Here is a 14410-nt window from a genome sequence, read left to right on the forward strand (position 1 = left end):
TTTGACTAAAATGTTTAGGTTACTGACCTTTCATACATTAATAGAACCTCATTTTAAAAGTCTCTTAAGCTCTGTGGCTTTAGTGAACAAATATTGTTGGGAACCACACCAGACATGTGGTGAGCAGGAGAATGCTGAATATAAATAAGGCCTGTAACAAGTATTTCATTGAAATACAAGGTAATAAAAGACATACTTTATAAACATAGGACCGAAAAATATCACTATAGTTTACCAATCAGGGGTCAAAAATTACTAGTTCAATCTGTACAAAAAAGTAGTCAAAGGTACAAAAAAGTTTAATTTCTTTCTTATCCGCTGATTGCAACTAGTGCAGGCCCCCATCAAATTAATATATTATATTTTTAAAATTTCAGGGGTGGAGTTTCATTATTGAAAAATGTCAATTTTTCATGTATTTTTGATCATTAAAACTCTACAAGTAATAAATGATTGTATAGTGTCGGTGCACTTGCATGTGTAACCTAGTGTGCTGCATTTGCATAGACTTTGTGTAGTGTGAGTGTTATGTATTGAAGTGCTCCTGTATTTTTCTGATGCTAAATAAATGTCCTATAGCAGGGTTTTCAAATCTGTCCTTGGGCCTCCCTAACAGGCCAGATTTCAGGAGCACAGGTGAAATAATCAGGTGATTAGTAAACATTGTTATTAACCTGCTCTCACCCAAGGTAATCCTGAAAATCTGGCCTATTAGAGAGGCCTGCGGTTATTTTTATAAGTTTGAAAAGCCATGTCCTTTAGTAAATGTGAAGGAATGTTTTTTGTTTAATTAAATATTCACTTCTAAAGAAATTGTTTGCTGCAGGATGACTCTTCTGACAGGAAAAAACTTCCATTAATCTCAAAAGATTTATTATGATCTTTAGAATATATTTATATATATATATATATATATATATATATATACACTACAGGGAACTGCTCCATTGTACAGCATCATAAAGACAAATGTCTGGAACTACAACTTCCACAAGCCTCTGCTTCCAAATTGCTACCATCCATGCTTTCACTTAATTTTACAGCTGCTTGCCACTATACAGATTATGGTTGAAGTATATCAAAATAAGGGAGTTGAAACCTATATATCTAAGCAACCTATGCTTATTTTTCACAAAACAAAAGGCACCTACTAGATATCTCCATATCTGATATCAAGTCCTACAAAACAAAAGTGTTGGAACTCACCAAGACTTCCACCCTCTCACAATTAATATTGTTTTATACACACACAGTGAAAGCAAATTAAAACCAAGGAAGGGCATTTGGGCCTGAGATGACTCTTCTGTCAGAGTCTCACCCTTAAGGTGCAGTAGTCAGGTGGCCTCTGATGAAGTGCATGTACGTATGCGCGAAACGCGTCAGGTGTTGAATTTGCCTATTCACCTGTGCATTTGCAACTATGCTGAATAAACTTTCCTTTTGAACCAGGCCTTTGGTACCGGACTAGCCTCCATTCTTTTTCCCCTCGGGGATTCGCATTACCATATTCAGCGGATGGGATACCGCTTTTGGCTGTCTGAAGCTTTGTGCCCTGCCTCTGTAATTAGGAGCCGTATACCTTGACTTCCCTTTGGGACCCTGTGGACCTTCTGTGCGAAGACGCGCAGACCTTTGACGTCAGAGTATCCGTCTACAGAGGACGGCGTGTGGGGTCGACACGGCCATTCCCTGCTGACGGGACTGGCGGGCTATCTGCCTGCCCAGGATCATCGGCGGAAGTTGTCCGTGAGTGACACATACACGAAGTGGTCCAGCGTATTGTCCAAAGGTGCTTCTCTACTTGCGTCTCACACTGGTTTGGATTATCGCTCCTTTTCTACGCAGCGGGGACTAGATAAGTATCGGCTATATTTAGAGCTGTTCCAGTGACTCATCCTGGACTTTGTTTACTATAATACGTTCATATGCTGTATTATTACATATGGCTCAGCATAATTGCGGGACTTTAAATAGCTACTTAGCTTGGAATATTAACCTGCAGATGAACATTTAATTATACTTTGGGACTGCCTCTCAAGTGGCTCTAGCCGATCTTGTTTGACCTACTCATTTGCTAACAGCTTTCTTTTTATGCATGATATATATATATATATATATATATATATATATATATTCACTCACCGGACACTTTATTAGGTACACTTGTTCAATTGCTTGGTAACACAAATTTCTAATCGGCCAATCAGCCAATCACATGGCAGCAACTCAATGCATTTAGACATGTAGACATAGTGAAGACGACTTGCTGAAGTTCAAACCGAGCATCAGAATGGGGAAGAAAGGGGATTTAAGTGACTTTGAACGTGGCATGGTTGTTGGTGCCAGACGGACTGGTCTGAGTATTTAAAAAAACTGCTGATCTACTGGGATTTTCACACACAACCTTGTCTAGGGTTTACAGAGAATGGTCCGAAAAAGAGAAAATATCCAGTGAGCGGCAATTGTGTGGCCAACAATGCCTTGTTGATGTCAGAGGAGAATGGGCAGACTAGTTTGAGATGATAGAAAGGCAACAACAACTCGGATAACCACTCATTACAACCAAGGTATGCAGAATACTATCTCTGAACGTACGAAACTTTGAACCCTGAAGCAGATGGGCTACAGCAGCTGAAGACCACACAGTGTGCTACTCCTGTCAGCTAAGAAAAGGAAACTGAGGCTACAATTTGCACAGGCTCACCAAAATTGAACAATAGAAGATTGTAAAAACGTTGCCTGGTCTGATGAGTCTCGATTTCAGCTGCAACACTCAGATGGTAGGGTCAGAATTTGGTGTAAACAACATGAAAGCATGGATCAATCCTGCCTTGTATCAACAGTTCAGGCTGGTGGTTGTGATGTAATGGTACATTTTGACCCCTTAGTACCAATTGAGCATTGTTTAAACGCCATAGCCTACCTGAGTATTGTTGCTGACCATATCCATCCCTTTATGACTACAGTGTACCCATCTTCTTATGGCTACTTCCAGCAGGATAATCAGCCAATAGGATTGAGCTTGCATTCTATTGGCTGATTGGAACAGCCAATAGAATGCGCTTTCAATCCTATTGGCTGATTGGTTCAGCCAATAGGATTGAACTTCAATCCTATTGGCTGATTGCATCAGCCAATAGAATTTTTTCTACCTTAATTCCGATTGCCTGATAGAATTCTATCAGCCAATCGGAATCTAAGGGACGCCATCTTGGATGACGCCACTTAAAGGTACCTTCATTCAGTAAGAAGAGGATGCTCCGCGTCGGGATGTCTTGAAGATGGAGTCACTCCGCGTTGGATGGATGAAGATAGAAGATACCGTCTGAATGAAGACTTCTGCTCGTCTGGAGGATCACTTCGCCCGGCTTGGATGAAGATTTCTCCCGGCTTCGTTGAGGACTTCGGCCCGGTTGGATGAAGACTTCTGCCGCTTCCTTGAGGATGGATGTCCGGTCTTCAGAACAGTAAGTCGATCTTCAGGGGGTTAGTGTTAGTTTTTTTTAAGGGTGTATTGGGTGGGTTTTATTTTTAGATTTGGGCTTTGGGCCTCAAAAGAGCTAACTGCCCTTTTAAGGGCAATGCCCATCCAAATGCCCTTTTCAGGGCAATAGGGAGCATAGGTTTTTTTAGTTTTATTTGGAGGGTTTGTTGTGTGGGTGGTGGGTTTTACTGTTGGTGGGTGTTTGTATTTATTTTTTACAGCTAAAAGAGCTTATTACTTTGGGGCAATGCCCCGCAAAAGGCCCTATTAAGGGCTATTGATAGTTTAGTTTAGGCTAGGGTTTTTTTATATTTTGATAGGGCTATTAGATTAGGTGTAATTAGTTTAAAGATCTGTAATTTGTTTTTTATTTTCTGTAATTTAGTGGGGGGGGTTTTGTACTTTAGCTAATTGTATTTAATTTATTTAATTGTATTTAATTTAGGTCATTTATTTAATTGTAGTGTTAGGTGTTAGTGTAACTTAGGTTAGGTTTTATTTTACAGGTACTTTTGTATTTATTTTAGCTAGGTAGTTATTAAATAGTTAATAACTATTTAGTAACTATTCTACCTAGTTAAAATAAATACAAACTTGTCTTCAAAATAAAAATAAACCCTAAGCTAGCTACAATGTAACTATTAGTTATATTGTAGCTAGCTTAGGGTTTATTTTACAGGTATTTAGTTTTAAATAGGAATTATTTAGGTCATAATATTAATTTTTATTTAGATTTATTGTAATTATATTTAAGTTAGGGGGTGTTGGGGTTAGAGTTAGACTTAGGTTTAGGGGTTAATACATTTAGTATAGTGACGGCGACGTTGGGGGCGGCAGATTAGGGGTTAATAAATGTAGGTAGGTGGCAGCGATGTTAGGGACGGCAGATTAGGGGTTAATAATATTTAACTAATGTTTTCGATGCGGGAGTGCGGCGGTTTAGGGGTTAATATGTTTATTATAGTGTCAGCGATGTCCGGAGCGGTAGATTAGGGGTTAAAAAATATAATGTAGGTGGCGACGATGTCGGGGGCGGCAGATTAGGGGTTAATAAGTGTAAGATTAGGGGTCTTTAGACTCGGGTTCATGTTAGGGTGTTAGGTGTGAACATAAATTTTATTTCCCCATAGGAGTCAATGGGGCTGCGTTTCTGAGTTTTACGCTGCTTTTTTGCAGGTGTTAGACCTTTTTCTCAGCCGGCTCTCCCCGTTGATTCCTTTGGGGAAATCGTGCACAAGCACGTACGACCAGCTCACCGCTGACTTAAGCAGTACTGGTATTGGAGTGCGGTAAGGAGCACATTTTTGCTCAACGCTCACTTCTTGCCTTTTAAAGCCGGGTTTGTAAAAACCTGTAATACCAATGCTGCAGGGAAGTGAGCGGTGAGAAAAAACTGCACGTTAGCACCGCACAGCTTCTGACGCAAAACTCGTAATCGGGCTGATATTTATGCAATATTCATATTTTCATGTTTGGTTTGAGCATATTAGAATATGTGATCGGGCTTAACGCAATTGTGAATATGCGATCGTGTTTGCATGAAAGTGGAGTGTTAGGTTTTTCCCCATTTTTTTCTCTCCATTGACTTCTATGGGGGAATACTTGAACGTGCACGCAATATTATTAAGTTCGGATTTTTGCGCTAGTTGGGTTACTGCTAGAGTGAAAACAGTTTACTTTCAACTCATAAACGAGCACAAACCCGACAAGCCCAAAAATCTTACTTCTAGAGCAGTTAATGCACAAGCAGGAGCTCCATTTGTAAAATAATATTTATATTAAACAAATAATTTCATCCTTGTAGTATTTGCTATAAATTACTTGGAAACATTGACTCCAAAATTGCCTCTGTCATTTAAGGGGACACTAAACCCATTTTTATTCCCGTTCACGATTCAGATAGAGCATGACATTTTAAGTAACTTTCTAATTTACTCCTATTATCAATTTTTCTTTATTCTCTTGCTATCTTTATTTAAAAAGCAGGGATATAAAGCTTAGGAGCCAGCCCATTTTAGGTTCAGCACCCTGGATAGTGCTTGCTTATTGGTGGCTACATTTAGCCACCAATAAGCAAGCGTAAACCAGGTTCTGAAAAAAATGGGTCAGCTCCTAAGCTTTACATTTCTACCTTTTTAAATAAAGATAGCAAGAGAACAAAGAAAAATGGATTAAAGGAGTAAAATAGAAAGTTGCCTGAAATTGCATGCTCTATCTGAATCATGAAAGAAAACATTTGTGCTTACTATCCTTTTAAGCATGGAAACTGGGGAAAAAACAATCCTTAAAGGGACAAAAGTCAAAATGAAACGTTCATGATTCAGAGAGGGCATGCAATTTTAAGCAACTTTCCAATTTACTTTTATCATCGAATTTGCTTTGTTTAATTTGGTTTCTTTTTTTTTAAAGCTACACCAAGGTAGTGCTAGTTCATGTGTGTCATATAGATAACATTGTGCTCACTCCCGTGGAGTTATTTAGGAGTCAGCACCGGTTAGCTAAAATGCATGTGTCAAAAGCACTGAGATAACTGGGCAAACTTCAGAGACTTAGATACAAGTTAATTTTTAGAGGTATAAGTGTATTGGGGAATGGGTAATAAAGGGATTATCTTTTTAAACAATAACAAGTTTCAAGTAGACTTTCCCTTTAAGGGGCTAAATAGAGTGTAGCAGCTGCTGCAATACTGGCAGCAGCTGCTACAGCAATAAGCCTGTGATGCAATATAACAATTTAAACGTATAAGGTTAAAATAAGTTAATTTTAAACAAAACATAGTTGTGTCTTATTTTTTTTTATTTTTTTTAAGTATATCACAGAAAATGTACGGGAAATACACAGGGCTTGCTGTCTTAAAAAGTTGTTTTGCTGTCTTATACCCCTGGGTATTATTGCAAACCACATTTAGTCCCTCACTTGCTCCTAGCTAACATATTTATTATTCCCTTACTGTGAGCACTTACTAACACTTCTGCTGGGGATCTGTTCCATGTATCTTCCACTATTTCATTAATTTGTTCTCACAAAAAAATTCAACTTTTCTCAGTTTTTCTAATAATTACTCACCTTTTTCTTTTGGGATTTACATATTAAGATTGTTTTTTTTTCCCAGTTGTAAATTTGATGCTAAATGCAACCGCAAATAAAATGATACAAAAAAAAAAGGATGTTGCATGGACGAGTACCTTCTATGTATTACATCTCCAATTTATGTTGTAACGCAGGACTGCACCATTTACACCCTTAGAAACAGCTCGAATGTAAGCACTGAAAGAGTAATGAAGGCTGTGATCTCGGCCTTGGATTTCTTATGTTTTAATTTGTAACGCGATGGGGGCCAGCTCACTGTTTGGTAGCGTGATTCTAAGTAACGCTTGCCTTAAGAATCTCATTATTCGAACACAGGGCCATATTTCCTTTGAGAATTCTGGAGTAGCTTTGAGCTGGGCCTGTTCATTTCTCAAGCAATCATAGCTGCGTGATGGAGAGAGAAAATGGCAGCTGTTCCCAGCTCAGGCCTTCAATTTTCTTCAGAGTCCAGCCACTCAAGTGTGTAATTACACAGGGATGGTGAGGAAGCGTCAGGCCTTGTCAGAGAACTGGTTGCAGGCTTTTGCTTACTGACTTTGAAAGTGAGGAGAATAAAAAATATCTGTGAAATAATCACATACACACGTGTGTATAAATGTATAAATATTTCTGTGTGTTTATATATATATATATATATATATATATATATATATATATATATATATATATATATATATATATATATATATACACACACATATACATGTCTATCTATATATATATATATATATATATTTATTATAATTTTATATATATGTTTGTATGTAAATTATAATTTTATTTATTTATATACATCTATATTATACCTACTGATCTTAAAACAAAATTATTTATTCCACAAACAAAAAATAAATAAAAAATCTGTGACATATAACCCTTTCCTCAGGCCAAACTACCACAAAATATTACTTGTGTTTGGAAGAGTCCACAATTTCATTCCAATTACTAGTGGGAATTCAACTCTTGGCCAGCAGGAGGAGGCAAAGAGCACCCCAGCAGAGCGGTTAAAGGGACAGTAAAGTAAAAAAAAAATATTTCATGATTTAAATAGGGCATGTAATTTTAAACAACTTTGCAATTATTACCAATTTTACTTTGTTCTCTTGGTATTCTTAATTGAAAGCTAAATCTAGGAGGTTCATGTGCTAATTTCTTAGGCCTTGAAGACTGCCTCTAATCTGAAAGCATTTTGACAGTTTTTCACCACTAGAGGGTGCTAGTTCATGTGTTTCATATAGATAACATTGAGCTCAGGCACGTGAAGCTCCTAGGAGTCAGCACTGATTGGCTAAAAATGCAAGTCTGTCAAAAGAACTGAAATAAGGGGGCAGTTTGCAGAGGCATAGATACAAGGTAATTACAGAGGTAAAAAGTATATTATTATAACTGTGTTGGTTATGCAAAATTGGGGAATGGGTAATAAAGGGATTATCTAACTTTTTAAACAACAAAAATTCTGGTGTTTACTGTCCCTTTAAGTGTCACTTCCCTTACCCATAATCCCCAGTCATTCTTTGCCTTTATCATCGGGAGGATGTGCGAAGATGTGTTTGAAGAATTTTAATCCTTTAATGGGTACTTTTCCCTGCAAGCAAGGATTGGGGCTATGCGGTGTCCATGTAAATCTTTTTAGTAAGAGTAATGGTAGCATTTAGCAGTTAGAAGACTTAACTTCTAACATTATTGCTACCCCTATTATAGAAAACCAGGGCTGGTTACTCTGTTTTTTCTTTTTCTAAAGTTTCCTGTCAGAGGTTTTTTGTCTGGCACACCTAAGAATCCGTTCTCTATCCTGCCCAGGATCCACAGGTAAGTGCCTTCCCTTCTAAGTTTGAAGGACCCAGCAGTTTAGGGGTTAAATCCACTGTGGATCTATTCTGGGGTCTTATAAACACATTCCTATCACAGGAAGAGATTTATCAGGCTGGGGCTTATTTTGCAATTACTGCATGTTAGGGGTATTCAAACTTTTATTAAAGATTGTATCATAGAGGCTGGCATGAGGGATTCAGGGAGGGGTTTTGTGACAATTTCCACTGTTACAGTAGAATAGTGTTCTAGTACTTGTTTAACCAACTGTGGGGACCAAGTTTGTAAAAAATATATAGAGACTGCAGCTTATAGTTTTTTTTATGGTGCCTTAGTTATAGGAGCCGATCGGCTTTTCTTTCATGTAATTGGCAAGAGTCCATGAGCTAGTGTCATATGGGATATATAATCCTACCAGGAGGGGCATAGTTTCCCAAACCTCAAAATGCCTATAAATACACCCCTCACCACACCCACAATTCAGTTTTACAAACTTTGCCTCCTATGGAGGTGGTGAAGTAAGTTTGTGCTTGTTTTTTTATGATTTCTTCTATGATAAGCGCTTCTAAGCATTCTGAAGCCCAATTCCTCTCGGAGTACAGTGTTTGTCAGAGGGATGTGAAGAGAGTATCGCCTATTGATTTTATGGTTTTCCTTGCGGGAAATCTTTTCAAGGGTCCTCTGTTATCGGTCGTAGGGATTCATCTCCTACCTCCCTTTTCAGATCGACGATATACTCTTATATACCATTACCTCTTCTGGTTTGGCTATCTGCTATATGTGGATGGGTGTCTTTCGGTAAGTATGTATCATTATTTAAGACACTCAGCTATGGTTTGGCGCTTTATGTATTAATATAAAGTTTTAAATATATGTATTTTACTTATATTTGCCATGAGTTAGGTCTATGTGTATTTCCCTTTGCAGTCTAAACAGTTTCAGTATAGGAATCATGTTTGGGAAGTTTATTGAAACTTTTTTCTTACCTGGGGTTCAATTTTTTTTCTAATTTGAGTTTCTTTTTGTCGCGGGCAAATCTAGGCTCATGAAGGCGCAAAATGCTGTTTTTTATTGTCATTTTTGGTGCAATTTTTTTTGCCGCAAAGTTGCCTGCGTCTTTGTTGACGCTAGTTGTTTTGGCGCAAAATAGTTGTGTCATTTTCTGGTGTTCGTTTTGCTCCAAAATTTTTTTAACTTCTTTTTGCGTAATGCGTCATTCTTGGCGCCAAATTTTAGTTATTTTACCCCTCTCCCTCAATTGCTCGCTGTTTTCATGAACTTTGAAAGCTAATATGCCTTCTTTTGTTTTTCTCTACTGAAACTGTTACATTGTGGAAATTGAATGTTTTGCCTAATGTTATTTTTCTTTTTCTGTTACATTTTGCGAGATGTCTCATTCTGATCCTGACTCTGATGTTATTGTAGAAACTATGATGCCCTGAAACACTTTTCTACAAAGCTAAGTGTATTCTTTTCATTATTAAGCTGTTGTTATTTCTTCAGCTCATTTTTGTGGCATTTATATATCATGTTTTATGCTAATAATGTTTCTACATGTACAATAACATTTACTGTTTTTTACATATTCAGTTCATGTACTTGATTTCATCTGCAAACATCACATGTTGTTGCTTATATCATAAAAGGTTATGACTGCTATTATGCCTTTAAATAAAGTTACCAGGTCTTTTCAAAATTGTTAAGATTTATTTAATTTTGTTCTGACCGACAGCATATTTAAGTTTATTTTACTGATGAAGGTTTCTTTGACTGAAAGAACATTTTTTTGTTCTTTGTTAAGGAAATTTATTTTCTATTTATAGCTTTTAGGAGTCTAGTCCTCCTATTAACTATCAGCCAGATTACGAGTTTTGCGTTTTGAGTGGCTCGCTAATAACTTGCAAGTTATTTCCACCACTCATCTTTAATAGCGCTGCTATTACAGGTTTGCAAAAACCCGGGGTTTAAGGGCGATATGGCTGCATTGAGCTCCATACCGCACACAAATACCAGCACTGCTTTGAGCTGTTTTGACGTGCTCGTGCACTGTTTCCCCATAGACATTAATGGGAAGAGCCGGCTAAAAAAAAGCCTAACACCTGCAATGACGGAGCGTAAAGCTCCGTAACACAGCCCCATTGATGTATATGGGGAAACAAAATGTATGTTTACACCTAACACCCTAACATAAACCCTGAGTCTAAACACCCCTAATCTGCTGCCCCCAACATCGCCGACACCTACACTACACTTATTAACCCCTAATCTGCCGCCCCCAATGTCGCCGCTGCCTACCTACACTTATTAACCCCTAATCTGCCGCCCCCAACGTCGCCGCCACTATACTAAAGTTATTAACCCCTAAAACTCTGGCCTCCCACATCACTAACACTACATAAATATATTAACCCCTAAACCTAACCCTAACACCCCTAACTTTAATATAATTAAAATAATTCTAAATAAAACTTACTATTAATAACTAAATAATTCCTATTTAAAAATAAATACTTACCTGTAAAATAAACCCTAAGCTAGCTACAATATAACTAATAGTTACATTGTAGCTATCTTAGGTTTTATTTCACAGGTAAGTTTGTATTTATTTTAACTAGGTAGACTAGTTAGTAAATAGTTATTAACTATTTACTAGCTACCTAGTTAAAATAAATTCAAATTTACCTGTAAAATAAAACCTAAACTGCCTCACACTAACTGCAGAGTGAAGGGGTATCCAGAACACGGGATAAACCAACGGTCCGTGCATGCACAATATAATCTAGCACTGCTATATATGGATCTGGAGTGCCATAGCGAAACGGCTGATCAGGCCATGATATGTAAAACTGATAAGAAGGAAGCAGGCACTGCTTGGTTAGGTGAAAATTAAAAGCATACCTTTATTAGTAATATTAAAAAGTACAAGTGACTCCTCAAACAGAGGGCAGGCTTGCAGGAGGGCCTCGGTTTAGGGGTTAATAGGTAGTTTATGGGTGTTAGTGCACTTTGTAATACTTATGAGTTTTATGCTGCAGCTTTGTAACGTAAAACTCATAACTACTGACTTTCAGGTGGCGGTACAGATCTTGTAGTTATAGGCTGTTCCGCTCACTTTTTGGCCGGACAGGCAAACTCGTAATACCGGCGCTATGGAAGTCCCATTTGAAAGGTGCGGTAGTTACGTTGCGTGACGGCCAAAAAGGTGTGCATACCTACAACACCTGTAATACCAGTGGTAGTGAAAAAGAGCCATAACTCTGCTTTTTCACTCATAACGCACATCTCGTAATCTAGCTGTATGTTAATGATCCCTTTTTCAAATCTGTATTTTAACATTTTTGCTTTGAGGTTTTTTCCTATTCAATATACTATCTGTATTATATTCTAGAGAATGGTTATTCTGATTCCCTCTTGGGACTGTACTACTATTTCTATGGAAATTGGTACTTGTTTTCAGGATTCTTTAGAAATTGAATATAACCTTAGTAGAACATATTCACATACTGTTTATATTTTTAGCTCAGCTTTATCTGTGGCTGACATTACTGTTCTCTCAACCTTTGTTGAACAGTTAGCATAAGCAGTTTCGGATTCTTAAGTATATAACTCTGTTTATTTACTTCTCATGTATTCATTTTATTATGTTTACTATATTTATTATTATGATTTCAAATATATTTTATTATATCTATCTTGGTAGGATAATAATTTGTTTGATGTCTATTATCTCCACTATTTCTGGAGATTTAGAGTTTTTTTCTGCCCTACTGTTAGTCCAGTGATGTATATCAGTTGGTGAATGTCCTGACTACAAACGCTTGTTCTAGACCCAAGGGTCATAGATTCATTTCCTGGCAGGGTTGATACAGCCCTTTGGCCTTTGAGGTCAATTTATTGTATACTATTGTCAGATATCTAGTTAGTAACTAGAGATTATGGATCTCAACTGCAGAAAGGAGAGAGTATAGGAATTGAGTAAAGGTTATTTACCCCTGTTTAACTGGTTACAGGAGAGAGTTGGTAAAGCAAGTTAGCACAGAGTCAATTGAATCAGAGCGTCTGTTTGAGATGCAGTACTTTCCTCAGTACAATTTGCAAGTTTGGAGAACAAGTGGATGAACAACTCTAAATGGAGAGTGTTTAAAGAGCCTTCTAGTATTATATACTGCTTGGGTGGCAATAGAGAGAGAGCGTGTGAGGGAGACGAGCCAGCGCTGCAGAAAGCTGACAGCCTCAGAGGGGTGTGTGACGATTATCCAATGGCGTGCGAGAACACGCTGACAGGCACACGCTGTGTGAGAAGCTTAACAGCGCGGCTTCAGTGAGGAAGGTTAGTCGGTGAATACGTATAAGAATTGCCGGGTTGCTGGAAAGCAAGTTTGTTCAGAGTTGTAGCGGTAGTTGAGAGGAGTAACTCACTGTGTTTGATAGAGGAGGTTGTAAGTGGAACGGTTTGGTTATACCGGCAATGAGAGGCAGTAATCCTGGATATCTGTGCAAACGAACTGTAATATAAGTCCATAAGACGATGAATGTATAGGAATAGTAGGTTGATAATACCCAAAAGTATTATAGTTGTAATCCAATGATTAGGTAGAGAATAATCACTTAGCCAGGAGGTTTAGAACATGCTGCTTCACACAACATAGCATGCTGCAAACTAACATTAATTGGCACCTGGAAGGGGGAGGTGTAGGTTTAAGTAAGGCCTGCTTAAAGGTGTACAGACATGCACATAAGAACATGACAGATCCCCCCCTCAAGGAAGCTGCACCGCAGCAGAGGGTCCAGGTTTGTCCGGATTTCTATGGTGGTAACGAGTAATCAGACGAGAAGCATTGAGATTGGTGGAAGGTTCCCAAGAATCCTCTTCAGATGAGTAGCCCTTCCACCTAACCAGATACTGCAACTGCCCATGATGATGTCTGGAGTCAAGAATGGACAAAATTTCATATATGTCGTCCACCAGAACCACAGGAGGCTGAGGTTGATGTGAAGATTGTAGCCTGGTTGGAACATATGGTTTTATCAATGCCACATGAAATGTGGGGTGAACCGGGATCTCTGGAGGAAGAGCTAAGGTTACAGCGTTGTCATTGACGACATTAGTTATCCTGTAAGGACCAATGTATAATTGTGAAAATTTCCGTGAGGGTGTTTTTAGTTTCAGATGTTTGGTCGAAAGCCAAACCATATCCCCTGACCGGTAGAGTGGTGGCTTACTTCTTTTGTAGTCATAGTATCTTTTCTGATGTTGCTGAGCCAATTGTATATTGTCTTTAAGGAATTTGAAGATGTCTGATAAAGAATTTGCTGTATCGTCGACATGAGGTGAGGAGGTGTTCAGATGTGGGAATAGATGGAATGGTGGATGGTAGCCATAATTCGCATAGAAGGGTGAACATTTAGTAGAACCATTTAAGGAGTTATTGTAGGCGAATTCTGCCATAGGAATGTTGTTCTCCCATTCTTCTTGTTGGTGGGAACAGTAACAGCGAATGTACTGTTCAATCCACTGATTTACACGCTCAGTCTGCCCATTAGTTTGCGGGTGGTATGCTGTACTATAGCGATGGTTGATTTTAAGAACAGCACATAATTGTTTCCAGAACTTAGATGTGAATTGCGAACCCCTGTCGGATACAATGACGGATGGTAGACCATGAAGTCGAACGATATGTTTCAGGAACAGGGATGCAGTTTCTGAGGCTGTGGGCAGCTTTTTATAGGGAATGAAATGAGCCATTTTAGTCAATAAATCAACAACAACTAAAATGGTGTTGGCTTGATTAGATAATGGCAATTCAACAATAAAGTCCATACCAACCGTATGCCAAGGTCTTTCTGGAATGGGTAGTGGTTGGAGGTAGCCTGATGGTTTGGTCTTTTGTGACTTAGCAACAGTACAAGCATGACAAGACTTGATGTAGTTATGTACTGATTGTCTGAGATTAGGCCACCAAAAATTTCTACCAATGAGGTCACTGGTTCTGTGGATGCCTGGGTGTCCTGATAGAGGAGTATCGT

The 14410-nt window shown here is 38.3% G+C and overlaps 1 protein-coding gene across 1 annotated transcript in view; it reads left to right on the forward strand.

Annotated features, from left to right (window-relative positions):
- Positions 1-14410, forward strand: part of ACACA (acetyl-CoA carboxylase alpha) — a 1007059-nt gene that overhangs the window by 294480 nt on the left and 698169 nt on the right. The window lies entirely within an intron of this gene.

This window comes from Bombina bombina, chromosome 3 (genome assembly GCF_027579735.1).
Source record: "Bombina bombina isolate aBomBom1 chromosome 3, aBomBom1.pri, whole genome shotgun sequence".
In the NCBI taxonomy this organism is placed as follows: Eukaryota; Metazoa; Chordata; class Amphibia; order Anura; family Bombinatoridae; genus Bombina; species Bombina bombina.